At 39.4% G+C, this 13,754-nt stretch overlaps 1 protein-coding gene across 1 annotated transcript in view; it reads right to left on the reverse strand.

Annotated features, from left to right (window-relative positions):
- The window catches only part of LOC117823165 (sodium-coupled neutral amino acid transporter 3-like), a 56,136-nt gene extending 42,382 nt beyond the window's left edge, over window positions 1-13,754 (reverse strand). The window contains exon 1 of the mRNA XM_034698249.1: window positions 13,524-13,754. The gene's annotated coding sequence lies outside the window, so the exon portion shown is untranslated. The remainder of the gene's footprint in view (window positions 1-13,523) is intronic.

Genomic DNA, 13,754 nt, shown 5'->3' on the forward strand with positions numbered 1-13,754 from the left:
CAGCTAAAATTTCCCCATCCAAGCAGCTTCACTGTCATGAGGAGCTGAAAGGACTTGTGTACCTACATGCTGTACGTAGGTGACAAAGAAATAGGTGAGAAGCAGAAAGGGATATTTCTTAAGGAAGTGAAGCTTTAAATGACCCAACACAAAACTTTAGCTTTAACCAAACTTAATTTTATACAACAAAATGTTTCAAGCTTAACACAAAATCTAAAACTTTGTTGTGACTTGTTGAGTTTAGTTGACTTTAAAGACAAAATCTACTGTGACCTCAACCTGAGTCACGTGTTTGAGGAAGATCGATGTATCCTGCTGGACCCCATGAAGAGTGTGACATAAGGCAGCGTGTACTGTCTTTAGTGTCTTGAGACACTCCTACATGGCAGGAATTGCCTAGTGACTCATTGAAAATGTGATTTATTTATAGAATCAAGTGGCACTTTCTGTCACTCTTGCTCAACTCTCACACTGGACCCACAGACAGGAAGGGGCAGAGAGGCAGCAATATAACCTCACGCAGAAGTCCAGAGACTAAGGTTTAAAACAACACAGGCAGGGAATGAAAAGGTAAAACAGCCTTCAAGGTAAAAGTGAATTCTTAAATGACAAAACAAAGGGAGACTGTAACAAAACTCTGAGACTACTGGAGTAGATTTTCTTTAGTTTAATTTAATCAGAATGATGGAACAAGCTTCCAGGTAAACAAACAGAGACGGTCTGACATGCTATTAGGGTTGGAAAATTCTGGGAATATTCAATGTTGGATACTTTCCATGGGAATTACAGTTGGGGAACTTATATTTTAGCATAATCCTGACTAAAACAACCAGATTTCATGCACAGTTGAATATATGCTATTCCTCAATCACATGCACATAGAACACTGCTTACTGCAGGGCTATTGAGACCACGCCCCCTACATACACTTTTCATTTAACATTTTGAATGGGACTTGGTTGGGAACGTTTTTTTCGTTCATTTTTGAATGGGTTGGGTCGGGGGGGTGAGTAATATTTAACTCAACATTCATATTTTGGTCTTCAATGAAAGAATTGATTGTTCAATAAAATATTTAACACTTGATAAAGTTCTACTTACAAATAAATCTGTTTTAATTGTATTATTTTGGATGCATGTCTGCTTCTAACAAATATGTATGCTTGGATATGATACCTTTCCAATAAATTCCCAGTTAATTCCTATAAATTCCCATTAATTCCAATTTGGAATATTTCCAAAGTTCCCCAGCTTAACTTCCCATGAAAATTTACCGGGAACTTTCTGGAAATTTATTGGAAACTTTCCACCCCTTTGCAACCCTACATGCTATAAACAACAAAGAACAAATCACACCTGGTGGACCTGGTGAAGCTGATACAGACAGAGAAACCTGTTCAGATGATGTTCAGTCAGTTGACAGTCATTGACCCAACTGTGCGGATCTATCCCAAAGCATCTAAGGCTGAACACACACAGCATTCGCCTTAGTACAAGGAGTAACACTGCTTTGCTACAGCCCATTAATCAAGCTCAAGTACAATCAAACTTCACTTTAATTGTTTTGTGATGAATGTATGCTCATTTTACAGGGGCATGTTAACCATTGTGTTGCATCACCTCTTTATTCAGCAACACTGTAAACATTTGGGAACCAAGGAGATCATATTCTGGAATTTGAAAGGAATATGTTGTACCATTATTTCTCACAGCTTCTCAAAAGTTTGAGGTCTCCTTTGTTGTATTTTTCATTTCAAATGTTTTTAATAGCTGACAAGTTGGGCCAGTTACTCTTCTAGCACTGAACCATGCTGTTGTAATATGTGCAGAATGTGGTTTGGCACTGTCTTGCTGAAATATGCAGCATCTTCCCTAATGAATCACATTGTCTGGGTGTCAGCATTGCTGTTGCTCCAAAACTTGTATTGTTGAGCTTTAACGTTCTCTTTCCAGATGTGTAAGCTATTCATGATATGCATTCCCATACCATAACAGATGCTGCCTTTTTAACTATTAACAAGCCAGATGGTCTCCATAGTCTTTAGAATAGAGGATGCAGCATCCAAGATTTCCAAAAAGAATGTCACATTTTGATTCGTCAAACCACAGGTGTTTCCCCACTTCTAGTCCATCTTAAATGGGCTCAGACCCAGTGACGTTGCCAGCATTATCTGGATCATATGTTGGTTTCTTCTTAGTAAAGTTTTAACTTGCATTTGAGGATATAGTGACAAACTGGGTTCCTAGTTTTTAGATGTGATGTGTGTTTTTAATGCTGCCGAGATCTACCAGACCAGTCCAATGCAAACACACACACTAACACACAAACATGGACACATGGCTGCCAGTCTGCATGGGGATCCATAGTCATTAGTGATAGCCTACCTTGGTATATAATATAAACACAACAAACATAGAAGTAAACCAGATACAGCCTATAAAGGGCAATTATCCAAGTTGTAGAACTGCCTCAACCACTACTTGTTTCTAGCTAGACACTGACTGGAACTGAAAGTTGACTGCTGCGCTGCTAATTAGCCTCTCAACTCTACCACTTTCTGGGTTAGTAGAGCTGCTTAGCAGTGCTTCGTTCACCCTGTCCCAACACTGGCATCAAATTTAAAATGGGCCAACATTTTTCATACAATAAGAACATTTTTCAGTTTCAACATTTGATATTTGAATCTGATTTAACAACATTTTACAGTGTCTCAATGGTTTTGGATAGGGATGCACCGATCCTACTTTTTAGGTCCCGATACTGATACCGATACCTGGGCTTTGGTATCTGCCGATATCGATACTGAACCGATCCAATCCCGGTATTGATTTAACAATCTCTTAATGTGAGGATAAAACTAAGATCATGTTTTGGCAACTTCAGGATTTTCTGACTATGAAAACCACAAAAGAAGTGTGACATGTACTTAAACCGCAGAGCCTCTGTAGTTATCCTCCAACATGCTCCGCCGGGCAAAAATGCAGAGACCGGCTGGCGCTGATGACGTACATGGCTGTTGTAAACACAGAAAAGCATAGAACTGAGATGAATAGATCTGCCATATGGATCGGCACTTTATATCGGCCCCTTGTCACCGATATCCGATCTAGCTTTTTGAGTCCGATCTGGCCGATATCCGATACCAGGATCGGATCGGTAAGGGATGCACCAAAAATTCGGCCACCGAAAATTTTGGGTGGAAATGGCCAAAAAGTGCATTTTCGGTTTTCAAAGGTCTTTTTTCACTGAAACAACACAGCCGAAACAGAATGTTATGATGACGCAAGCAAAAACCGTGGCCAGTGCGCGCTTGTCTGGATAACTGGCCAACATATCTACATCCATTATTCCTTTAATTGCAGCACTAAATGTTTTCTAAGCAAAGAGGTTGAGACGGACCACGGAGTGAAAACAATGAAAAGTACACTCTTTGATTCTGTCGGCACACGTTTCACTGAGATCTATTCGGATGCTCTGCACTTTATCGCGACTGTACTTGATCCACGTTATAAAGATCATAACTTGGATGTGGGAATGAAGCAGCGCGCACGAGAAATGATCCAGGCCGCGATGGATGTGGAGAACCCGCTTGGAGACGGAGAAGCGCACAGCGCAGGAAGGAGAACAGAGCACAGGAAAAAGGACTCGTCTCTCTGAACCAGATGAGGGGCATGCACCCTCATTGTCTGACATGTTCAATGAGATCCTCGATTTTAGTGAGGTTAGTACACAATCATAGCCATACATGCAATGGTAGGGGAGAGCGGGGACAGTTGTAACATTCTTGACATTTCTGTCTATAACTTTGAGGTATTTTAACCCAGTGTGTTCAAACTAGCTGCAATTAAACTGAGCATGTGCAGAGTGAATCAGGTGATTCCTAACTTGTTCCTGATTGGAGCAAGTGCAAGTGTTACAACTCAACCGTGTTACACCTGTCCCCGGTCTCCCTACTAATAATTGGCATAATAATTTATTTCGGTGTTTTGGTTTTCAGCCAAGAATTTTAATTTCGGTGCATCCCTATTGTATATACATTTTTTTGTTTATATCTTCTTGTACACTGTATTATATTGTGTAACTTTAAAATGATTTTTCAGGATTGAACTGGTCCTTGCAAATCGTGAGCAGAGCACGGATATAAACATGCATGAAGACTTCCTCCTATTACTTGCAAAGTCCTCCATTCATTAACACATCTGCATGTGATGTGCTACTCTGAAGGACATTCTGTAATTAGACACTAAAAGAGAAGTACATTTCAGCAATTAATTAACTTAATTTTAGGCTTTATAGTAGAATTTCACAGAAAACCTTAGAATAGAGAAGACAACATGTTAAATTGTTACTTGTGTGGCTATAGACATTGGTTACAGTTGTAAAATGCCACGATGCACTTGAGGTAATGAGCTGCTTTTCATTTTTCAAATGTCATTAAGATTCTGTGCCGTCCAATATCTGTTTTAATGACATTTTGTGTATGAGTAACAAATTATTCACTTGATTTGAATGTGATGTCAGCCGTGTGTCTTCCTGGCTCACAAGCTGTGTTCATCACATCTGTGCTGAAAGCAGTAACACTATTCTAGACTGCTTTCAAGGCAAGTGAACCGTTAACAAGAAAAGTTTAGCACATTTTTATACAGTACACTTGTCCAATAAAGCGTTACAGGATGTCAGACTGAGCTTTAGATGTAGCAGTGTTTTGTTTTCTTAGAAGAGGCCATGTATTTACTCATGCCACATGACTTCACATTCATTTTCATTGAATGAATAAAATAATGGGGATGAGTTCTGGCCTGGACAGTAACACAATACTGGCATGCTAATGTCAAATCAAATTTGGCCTCTCCTCAGACTGCTGTCAAATACAGCACTGGAAGCAAATGCCATCACTGTAGAGTACACTCACTGCCAGAAGAATACGCTTGCAAGTCATGGTGAGCGCAAACAAGATTTGCACACTCTTTAGAACATGATGTTTTTAGAACAGCTGTATGAATGTAGATCTTACATATCTCAGAAAAACAACTTAGCACTGGATGCTGCTGTCAAGCTGCTGTCAATGATGTACTGACTGTGAGTGATGTGTGCCAACATTTTAACAAGTTCAGCTGGCAATCAAAGACATCGTTTGCTTCCAAACGTGTTCCTTTTCTGTGGGCGAACATTCTAAATTTAATTTAATTTGGCTGGTATGCCCCCTGTCAATAACACTAATGATTACTACTCTTTTCTAGATATCATTTTCAGGACATTTTCAGCACAAATTTAGCTGGTATGACAGGAATGTGTCAAGCCCATACACCAATAATATAGGAAGTTGAATGCAAGAATTTAACAGAATTAACATTGTTATAATTCTGCCCAGTCTGATGCCACACAATAGGGGTGCACCGAAAATGTTTGGCCAAAAATGGCCGAAAAGTGCATTGGTAGGGGAGACGGGGGACAGTTGTAACATTTTTAACATTTCTGTCTTTAACTTTGAGCTCTTTTAACCTAGCGTGTTCAAACTGCTATACAAACTAGCTGCAACTAAACTGAGCATGTGCAGAGTGAATCAGGTGATTCCTAACTTATTCCTGATTGGAGCAAGTGAAAGTGTTACAACTGACCCGTGTTACAACTGTCCACAGTCTCCCAAATAATAATTGGCATAATATTTTCTTTCAGTGTTTCGGTGTTTCGTTTTTTTTCAGTTTTCAGCTTCGGTGTTCTCATTTTCAGGTTTCGGTTTAGGCCAAAAATTTTCATTTCGATGCATGCCACCACACAGTCATCAACAATTTATTAAAATAATCAATATGAAAGTAACAATGGCCACGGTTACATGATGTTTTTCAATTCTGAATGAATTATTCAGAATTAAATAATTTGGATTTCAAGTTTTTTCTTTCCCGTTTACATGGAAATAGTAATTCCGAATTGAGGTTTACATAGAAAACACGTTTTATCGTCTTTATTCAATTCCACTTAAGGTCTGGGGGTTGGGAAGGGTTCTGATTGGACAGGGGCGGGCGTGACGTATTTACGTTTACCGGAAGAAAACAGACTTCAGTTCTGCTTCTTTCATTTTCGGTTACAACATGGAAGACCACACAATAAGTACAATTTTCGCTTTGATTTTGATTATAGTTTTGAATAAGCAGCTGGACACATACATACTGCTTCACTTCCGTCAGCTGAGGAGGAGAAGAGAGATAGAGGACCGGAGAAGGGAGGCGGAAGACCGTACTTTGGCGAATCAAAGCCGGTTAGTGCAACAGCTGCTCTACCTCAGCCTTAAATATGTGCCCGCCAGCCCGGAATATGTGTGTCATCGCGACAGGACAAGGGAATGAGCATGCGCAGAACGGCCGGAATTAATTTAAAGCAGAATGAACGTATACATGATCGAGGAATTATTCAATTCGGATTTAAAATCAGAATAAACCAGCCACTTACTTCTGATTTAAGTTTAATTCGGAATGATCATTTTCATTCGGAATTAGGTGTTTACATGGTCATTTTAAATCTTTTTAGAGAGGATTTAATTTTTATTCTGAATTACAGAGGAATTAAAAGTCTCATGTAAATGTAGCCACTGTAAGCACAACTATTTCACCCTGTGATGGTATAAACCTTAAATGAATGTGGTGTATGCTAGAAGTTTTTAAGGCCACTAACACTGACCGGTTTATCACACCATACTTAAACCACAAAGTGCACTGCATTAGAGAAGACAATGCTAGCAAAACAAAAAAACATTAGCCAGTATTTAGCCGATGTTTGACTCACTCACGGTTTGGCTGCCATTCATAGTTTCAACCCGGTGTCCCATTCATTATCAAGCTTTCTCCAACAACGCCAAACACACATTGGAAAACAGCATTCGAAGCCAGAGTTGATCACAAACTTCAAACCTTTGCATGCGAAACAAGCTAGCTAGCTTGTCAACATTAGCAACTGAACCAAACAAGCTAACCAATTTAACATTATTCAACTTTTGAAAACAAGATGAGAAAAAGCAACATTGATCTATACGCCTAATCAAAGCTACAGACAGCAGACATCAGTGAGTCATATTTTTAAATTTGAAACGTAAAACAGACACTGAAGCTGAAACATTAACCTTAATGTCATCTAACCTGCAGGTGCTCCTGTGTGATGTGACTTGGGTTGTTTACAGCATGTAGCCTATTCCTCTGGTCTATAAACTACTAGGGATACACGATATTATCGGCACATTATCGGTATTGGCCGATACTGGCTTTAAAATGAACTATCGGATATCGGCCAACACGCCGATATAATTAACCGATAAAATAATGGGCTGCTGCACACATGTTGGCCTCATGTTTTATGTTAAATTTTAATTTCAGCAGCAGTCTGTAAGGTACATGTAGCTGACTAATTTAGGCACATTTACTGTCAAAGAGTAAATCATTTTATTTTATATGGGTTTAATTGCTGTACAGTTGCACTATTCCCATGTTCCTTGTGAACAGAGTTTAGGTTTACTTACTATGTCAAATCTAAAATTGGCCAAATTTGCCCTGGTTGTGGGTATTGTTATGGTTGTCTCAGTTTTAAGTAGGATGTATCTTTTTGTATGAATTTTGTTTGAAAGCAATTGTCATAAATAAATATGCAGTTTTAAGTATTAAGTATTTTTCTTATTTTGCACAAGAAATGAATATTGCATAACACGTGATAAGAGTATCACCATAATACTGTACGCTAATTCCAATACAGAAGAGAATTGATGATCTCTGCAATTAGGTGTGTGGGAAAAAAAAGTATCTGTATCGGTAATCGGTTAAAGGAGTTGTAAAATATCGACATATCGGATATTGGCACAAAATCCAATATCGTGCATCCCTATAAACTACCATCACTATTTGATATGATCCTTAATATAATCAAGCCCTTTCAGATGACAATATCATCCATTTTGGGGACCTCTGATATGAAATCAAGAGAATGTTGATATAATTTTCCAGGAAAGCACAAGATTTTCCAGGACATTTAGCCTTTTCTCTCATTTTCCATGTGTATTCCATCGCTGGATAATGTGTCAGCTGATTTCAAAGTTTTAAAACAGAAAGATATTGGTATCAATCGTGTCACTCAAAGTGTCTGTATTAATTTATTTGTGATTGGCTGTCAAATCTACAATCATGGCCGCCTAAGCTAGCTAGAAAAAAAAGAGACTTCATTCTAAGTGGATGCAAAAAAAAGTAGGGGTCACATTCACGCACACAGACCAACCTCTGCTCTATATGAAAATAACAATCTTAAGGGATATTGATTATCACTAGAGACTGATCAGGGAAATACTATTGTAACTGTATATACAATTGTTTTGACCTGTTTCTGCCCTCTTGTGACCAAAGATCTATTGATGCACCTTTAAGATATCTTTGATTGGTTATGACTTCCTATATTCTCAAAGAGAATGGTAGTTTAATTGAGCCTGGATTCCAAATAATTGCAGTAAATTCTATTAGCAACCAGGATTTACAGCAATAAATGTAAATCCATAAAAACTTCAGCAGTCTGGTAAAATAGTGATTTGACTCATTTTTTAAAAACATCTTTACAACTCCTGTACTTCACTTTTTGCCCTTTATCTGCTTACACGCAGATTCTTATATAAACGCAATGAGCCGTTGGACTGTAATGAAAACTCCTCAGATGACTTCTGAAGCATAATCCACTTCTCCACTGTTAATCTGTGGGTCGAGTACTTCAAACAATCATTGTTTTACAGTACTTTTGAAGTCGTTTGGCTCTGTTGTGTAGATGCTGTGATGCTTGGATCATATTGAAACTACAGATCAAAGAATTCCTGTGAGCCTTTGGTTTGAAATGAACCTGTTGCCTCCTGCACATTTCCTGTAACACTGTCGAGCTGGCTTCTTACGTAAATCTATTCCATCCAGGTAAAAGCAAGGGTTCTTCAACTTGAAACAACAAATGTTTGCTTTTAATTTAATTTAATTTCACTAAATCCACAAAGATTTGAGTCAGGACATCCAGAAAGGAAGGATATGACTTACGACCTCTTGATAGTCAGCAGTGGTTATTTTGTCATGAGCTCAAAAGAAAGTTGTTAAGCGACCGAACACTGTGGAAAGCAGTGACACAGGCGAGGACACAGGCTCATTGAGGAAACAGTATGCTAGCTGTATATTAGTTAGAACAATCAGTTAATTGGCCATCCATCCACTCAGTCCTCCCTCAACACCAAGCTGTTCAATGCCAGCTCTGTCTTTTCTCAATCATGCGCCCTCAAAGTACCATCCTCTCCTGGCATCTGCAATCCTTCTCCCTCCTGCTTCCTCCTCGTCACATGGGAGGAGGAGAGCAAAAGAAAAGAAAGGAGTGCATCATGGGGACCGATGCATTCACTGAGCTGGAAACACAGCTCACGCAGTGTGTGACCACCATGGTGGATGTTGCAACTGCTGACTCTGTCACATGCCGCCGTGCCATGGAAGTTCAAATCCCAACCCACTGACAGAGAACTCCCAAGCACAGCAGCCACCCACTGTAAGCTGATCATTGTACAGCTTAAGTATGAAATCCTCAATAGGACTGAGAATTGTGGAACAGGCCAGTGACAGGAGCCGGGCGGGTGGGGGGGGCAGGCATTGGATGGATATGTGGTGTCTATCTTATATATAGTCATTGGGTACAGATCCTCAGGGGAACCAAATTGGCAGTCTCCAAACCGAAAGCTATCATCTGAAGACAGTACAGCCTTAGGGAGCAAAAGGCAACTTTTGATTTTTTCGGCATAGCCAGCTGTTTGAATAAACAACTTTTTCTTACAGTCCGACTGGCAACTTAACCACAGTGGGGTTTGAGTTGAGCAATGACATCTCAAAGAGAATTGTTAGCTTCATTTATAGATATATGTCTTACAGAGATTAGTTAAAGCTAAATAGTCAAATGAGGCCGCTGATGGGCTCCAGGATTGCATTACTGCCCCTTACGCTCTCTGCACAGATGGTTTTCCATCAGACCACAGGAATGCTAGTGGGCAACACTGCTCGTGCTATCAGGAAAAGAAAGAGGAAGGCTACCAATATCAAAATCCAGCTCCAGGCATGGAGATAACAACACAAGGAACAGTCTGGTTCTGTGTGGGCAGTCACACTCTGATAAAATATTGCCTGTACATTTTTTTTTCCATCAATTTGAACTTTCAATTACACCAGGCAGCTGTTCTCATGAGACATGGATCTGAGACTCTTCTCTCTGCATTTGATTACCTGACAGGGTAGTGTTGAGTGTAGGATCATTTTCTCCTACTTAGAGCTCCTCAAGCCAACAGGCTGGCATTTATCCTAAGCGGTATGACCTTCTACAGGCTGCAGTTCATGTGTACCCCCACATTATGATTTCCTCTGATTCCACCTGTCATCTGCAAACCATTCCTCACTTCAAACAGGTAGAAGCATTATGGGATGAGTAATGATGAACAAACATGCCTTTGTGTGTTCAAAAAGATAGATGAACTGACTTATTAAACTAGAATTAAAAGAAAACTGAGGGTCTAGAGCAGGGGTTCCCAAAGTGGGGGGTCGTGAGATGTCTTCCAGAATGTTTTTTCTTTTTTTAGGTTATCTAAAAATATTAACTTTTTTAAATTATTTTTTAATTTACCTTGTTTTCTCATGTTTATCTTCTTTTTTCTTTGTACTGTTAATTATTATTGTTTCTTTATCATCATTATTTTTTGTACTTTTTTAATTTTTCCTCTCTTTGTTGGTTTTGTATTATTTATATATAATTTGTGAAGTTGTGGTGAACAAAGAAATACTGAAAAAGTGCAAAGAAAAAAAGTTGAATGACAAAGTTATCTAAAAATAGTAAATTTTACCCATTCATAGTAAGAAATATCAACAAAAATAGTAGCTAAACTTGAAATAAAACCTTGAAAATAGAAAATGTAATGAGTTTTCTGCCTTTCTTTTTTTCCAGATGACTCCTAAGTTTAGTGTTAGTGAACAGTTAATTATTAAATACATTAGTATCAGTAGGGTAATTCATAACGGCACAGGAAACACAGCCAAATGCTCATATAGGTAGGCTAATTTTCTGCAGACCAGCTAAATCAAGCCACAATAAATCACTTTGAGGGACAGTGGGGGTCATGAGTCTTTGGCACCTCTATTTTGGGGGTCACGTGCTGAAAAGTTTGGGAACTCCTGGTCTAGAGTGTCTATTTGTATTTCCTTTTTGATGTCATTAACAACTTACCTAGGCAGGAGTTACCTTAGTCATTTCAGTTAGGGCCTTCATTTTATTCAACACAAAGAAGATAATCTATGAGATTTACAAAGTAAAATGTTAACTGTGCAAATACAACATGGTCTTACTCAATCTAATGAGAAGAGATGAAAAAATACCTTGGTTTGCCTTTGAAAGACCAAAATCAAATCTCTGCAGAACCTCAAGGCCAGATAGAAGCCAATGCCCTTTCATAGTTTAATACCTTCGACAAAGTAACAGCAGGGTGTCCCTTTTTTCTCACAGTGAACAACATTGCTCTCTTAAAACTGAACAATCCCTTCATGTTTTCTTTTCATTCCTGCAGAGGTACACCAATACTGCTGCAGGATATTTCACATGGACACAGAGCTTTGATCAAATTAAATAACAAGTCAAAGAATGTCTGAGTCTGTGTCTCCTTCAATAGAGAAGAAAAAAGTGACAGGAGATGGAGCCATGTGCATTTCTCATCCACTAACCTGAGATTAAAAGAGAAGAGAAGAAAAGGATATGTGTGACGGCTTCAGGTTGGAGAAAGAAAAGCTATAATAATCATTTTTGTATACTTACTATCATTGAAACGTATTTTATCAACCTGAACACTATGGAATCATCCATAGATGTCTTTCATTTAGTATGTATTAGACTTGTTGCGGTATCTATTCAATGCTCTGATCTGATTACATAATCTGAAAGCCCCACAAAAAAATTAACCGATTTCAAGTTATCATCTGATGATAACAAACTGAACAGGATGTCAGTAAAAGCTCAATCATATTAATCCTGTTGATATTGGAGGGATTATCAGTATCAGATGATACTCAAGACTTGTTATCGAGAAGCAACAATTGCATCAAAGCATCTGTAATATTATTTATTAAAGCAAGTTCCATTATTCAGCTGCATGTACACCATCTGAACAACTTTCCCTTCAAACACTGCAGATACAGTCTGAAGCACACAGATATAGGGTTATAAAGCACACCACATCACAAGCCCTGCAGGCCCACTACCAGCTGAAGCTAGATTGGTAATTCACACTGTGATTTCATTCAGGAATGGAGTAAGAAAGAACACAGGCCCCAGGACACACTACAGGGACAAGCCAGCCAGTCAATTATAACTACAGAGGCCAAGCAGGCCAGACATGAGCTCTTGTCAGCTTTGGCCAGCCAAGTCCAGTAGTCACTGTCTCAGCAGCTGTCCACGAGCCCCGGAGGTGACTCATCATGGAGGAGTGAGTGAGTGACAGGACACCTTGCCTGCTGCAGGTGACTCCAGGAACCACTCTGCTGTCAGACTTTAATAGTGTCTACAAATATATTTCCTGATTGGATAAACACACAAGCTAAATGTCATGTTAATAGATGCTCCATTAGAAATCTAACCTACAGTGTATGTTGTGTAATGTGGTGTTACTTCACATTACACTTGGCATGCTTCAAAAGTCTGTTTATGTCCTCAGAAGGGTCAACATCACCAACCATTATGGTCAAATAGCACCTGTAGCAAAGCTGTGACATGATGTGAGCCAGCCTGGGAGGCTTTGCAAGCAGGACTGAAAAATGACAGTTACAAAAAAATTAAGCTGTGCAATGTGTAGTCTAGCTTTGAATGACTCAGTCACTGACTGCCTTAAACATGCATTACTGGAACTATAATATTAATTGTCCCTATAGTGTCAGACTAAGAGCTTTATCCTGGTCCATCCATTGGAAAATCTGGATTGACTTACTATGGGCCACTTGACCATGGCAGTGGAAGAGTGACACTGGGATAACAGTTTTAATCAGTTTCACTCTCAGCTGCTGGACTGAATACTTGTTTAGAAAAGCAGTCCTAAAGATTACCAGATGAGCCGAGGGAAAAAGGGCAAGTACCCACAAAATAGGTCTGTTACATCCAGAGGGGAACACTGAATACCAATAGCTTGTAACCAAGCGACTACACATGAAGATCAAGTGTAGCACGTTTGTAATGTCACCTCTCCACGGCTGGTTATCTGGCATCTCAGGACCTTGAATGTCGCTTGGATGGCTTGAATTTACTTTGCATGTTTATTGCTTCAATGTCGCAAGCAGGTTGTTGTTGCACATAGCCTACATGCACAAAGAGCCTCGTTTTATCACTAGTATGGCTTCAAATTGATTCTAATATTCAGTCCATATGACTGTGGTAAACGTGGTTTTGAACAAGTTGGGAAAAAAACGTTTTAAGGTTAGCTGGTCAAACACAAAGAAGGTGTTCAGTGTCTTACCAGAGAAGTAGCGTGATCAGAATCCCCCCTCAAACTCCAAATATCTCCACACAGATCTAGCCCCCGCTCGGTGTTTGTCTCTGCCTGGATCCGTCCCTCTTCGTCCGTCCGCCTTCCCTCCAAACAGCGGTGTTGTCATGTGTTTCACACTAAATTGTCCCCGTAATCTCCTCAAAAGTGGGATGCGAAGAGTGTCCGAGTCCCGCCTACCACCGCACACACGGCGACTCC

The sequence above is a fragment of the Notolabrus celidotus genome, chromosome 1 (genome assembly GCF_009762535.1).
Source record: "Notolabrus celidotus isolate fNotCel1 chromosome 1, fNotCel1.pri, whole genome shotgun sequence".
NCBI lineage: Eukaryota > Metazoa > Chordata > Actinopteri > Labriformes > Labridae > Notolabrus > Notolabrus celidotus.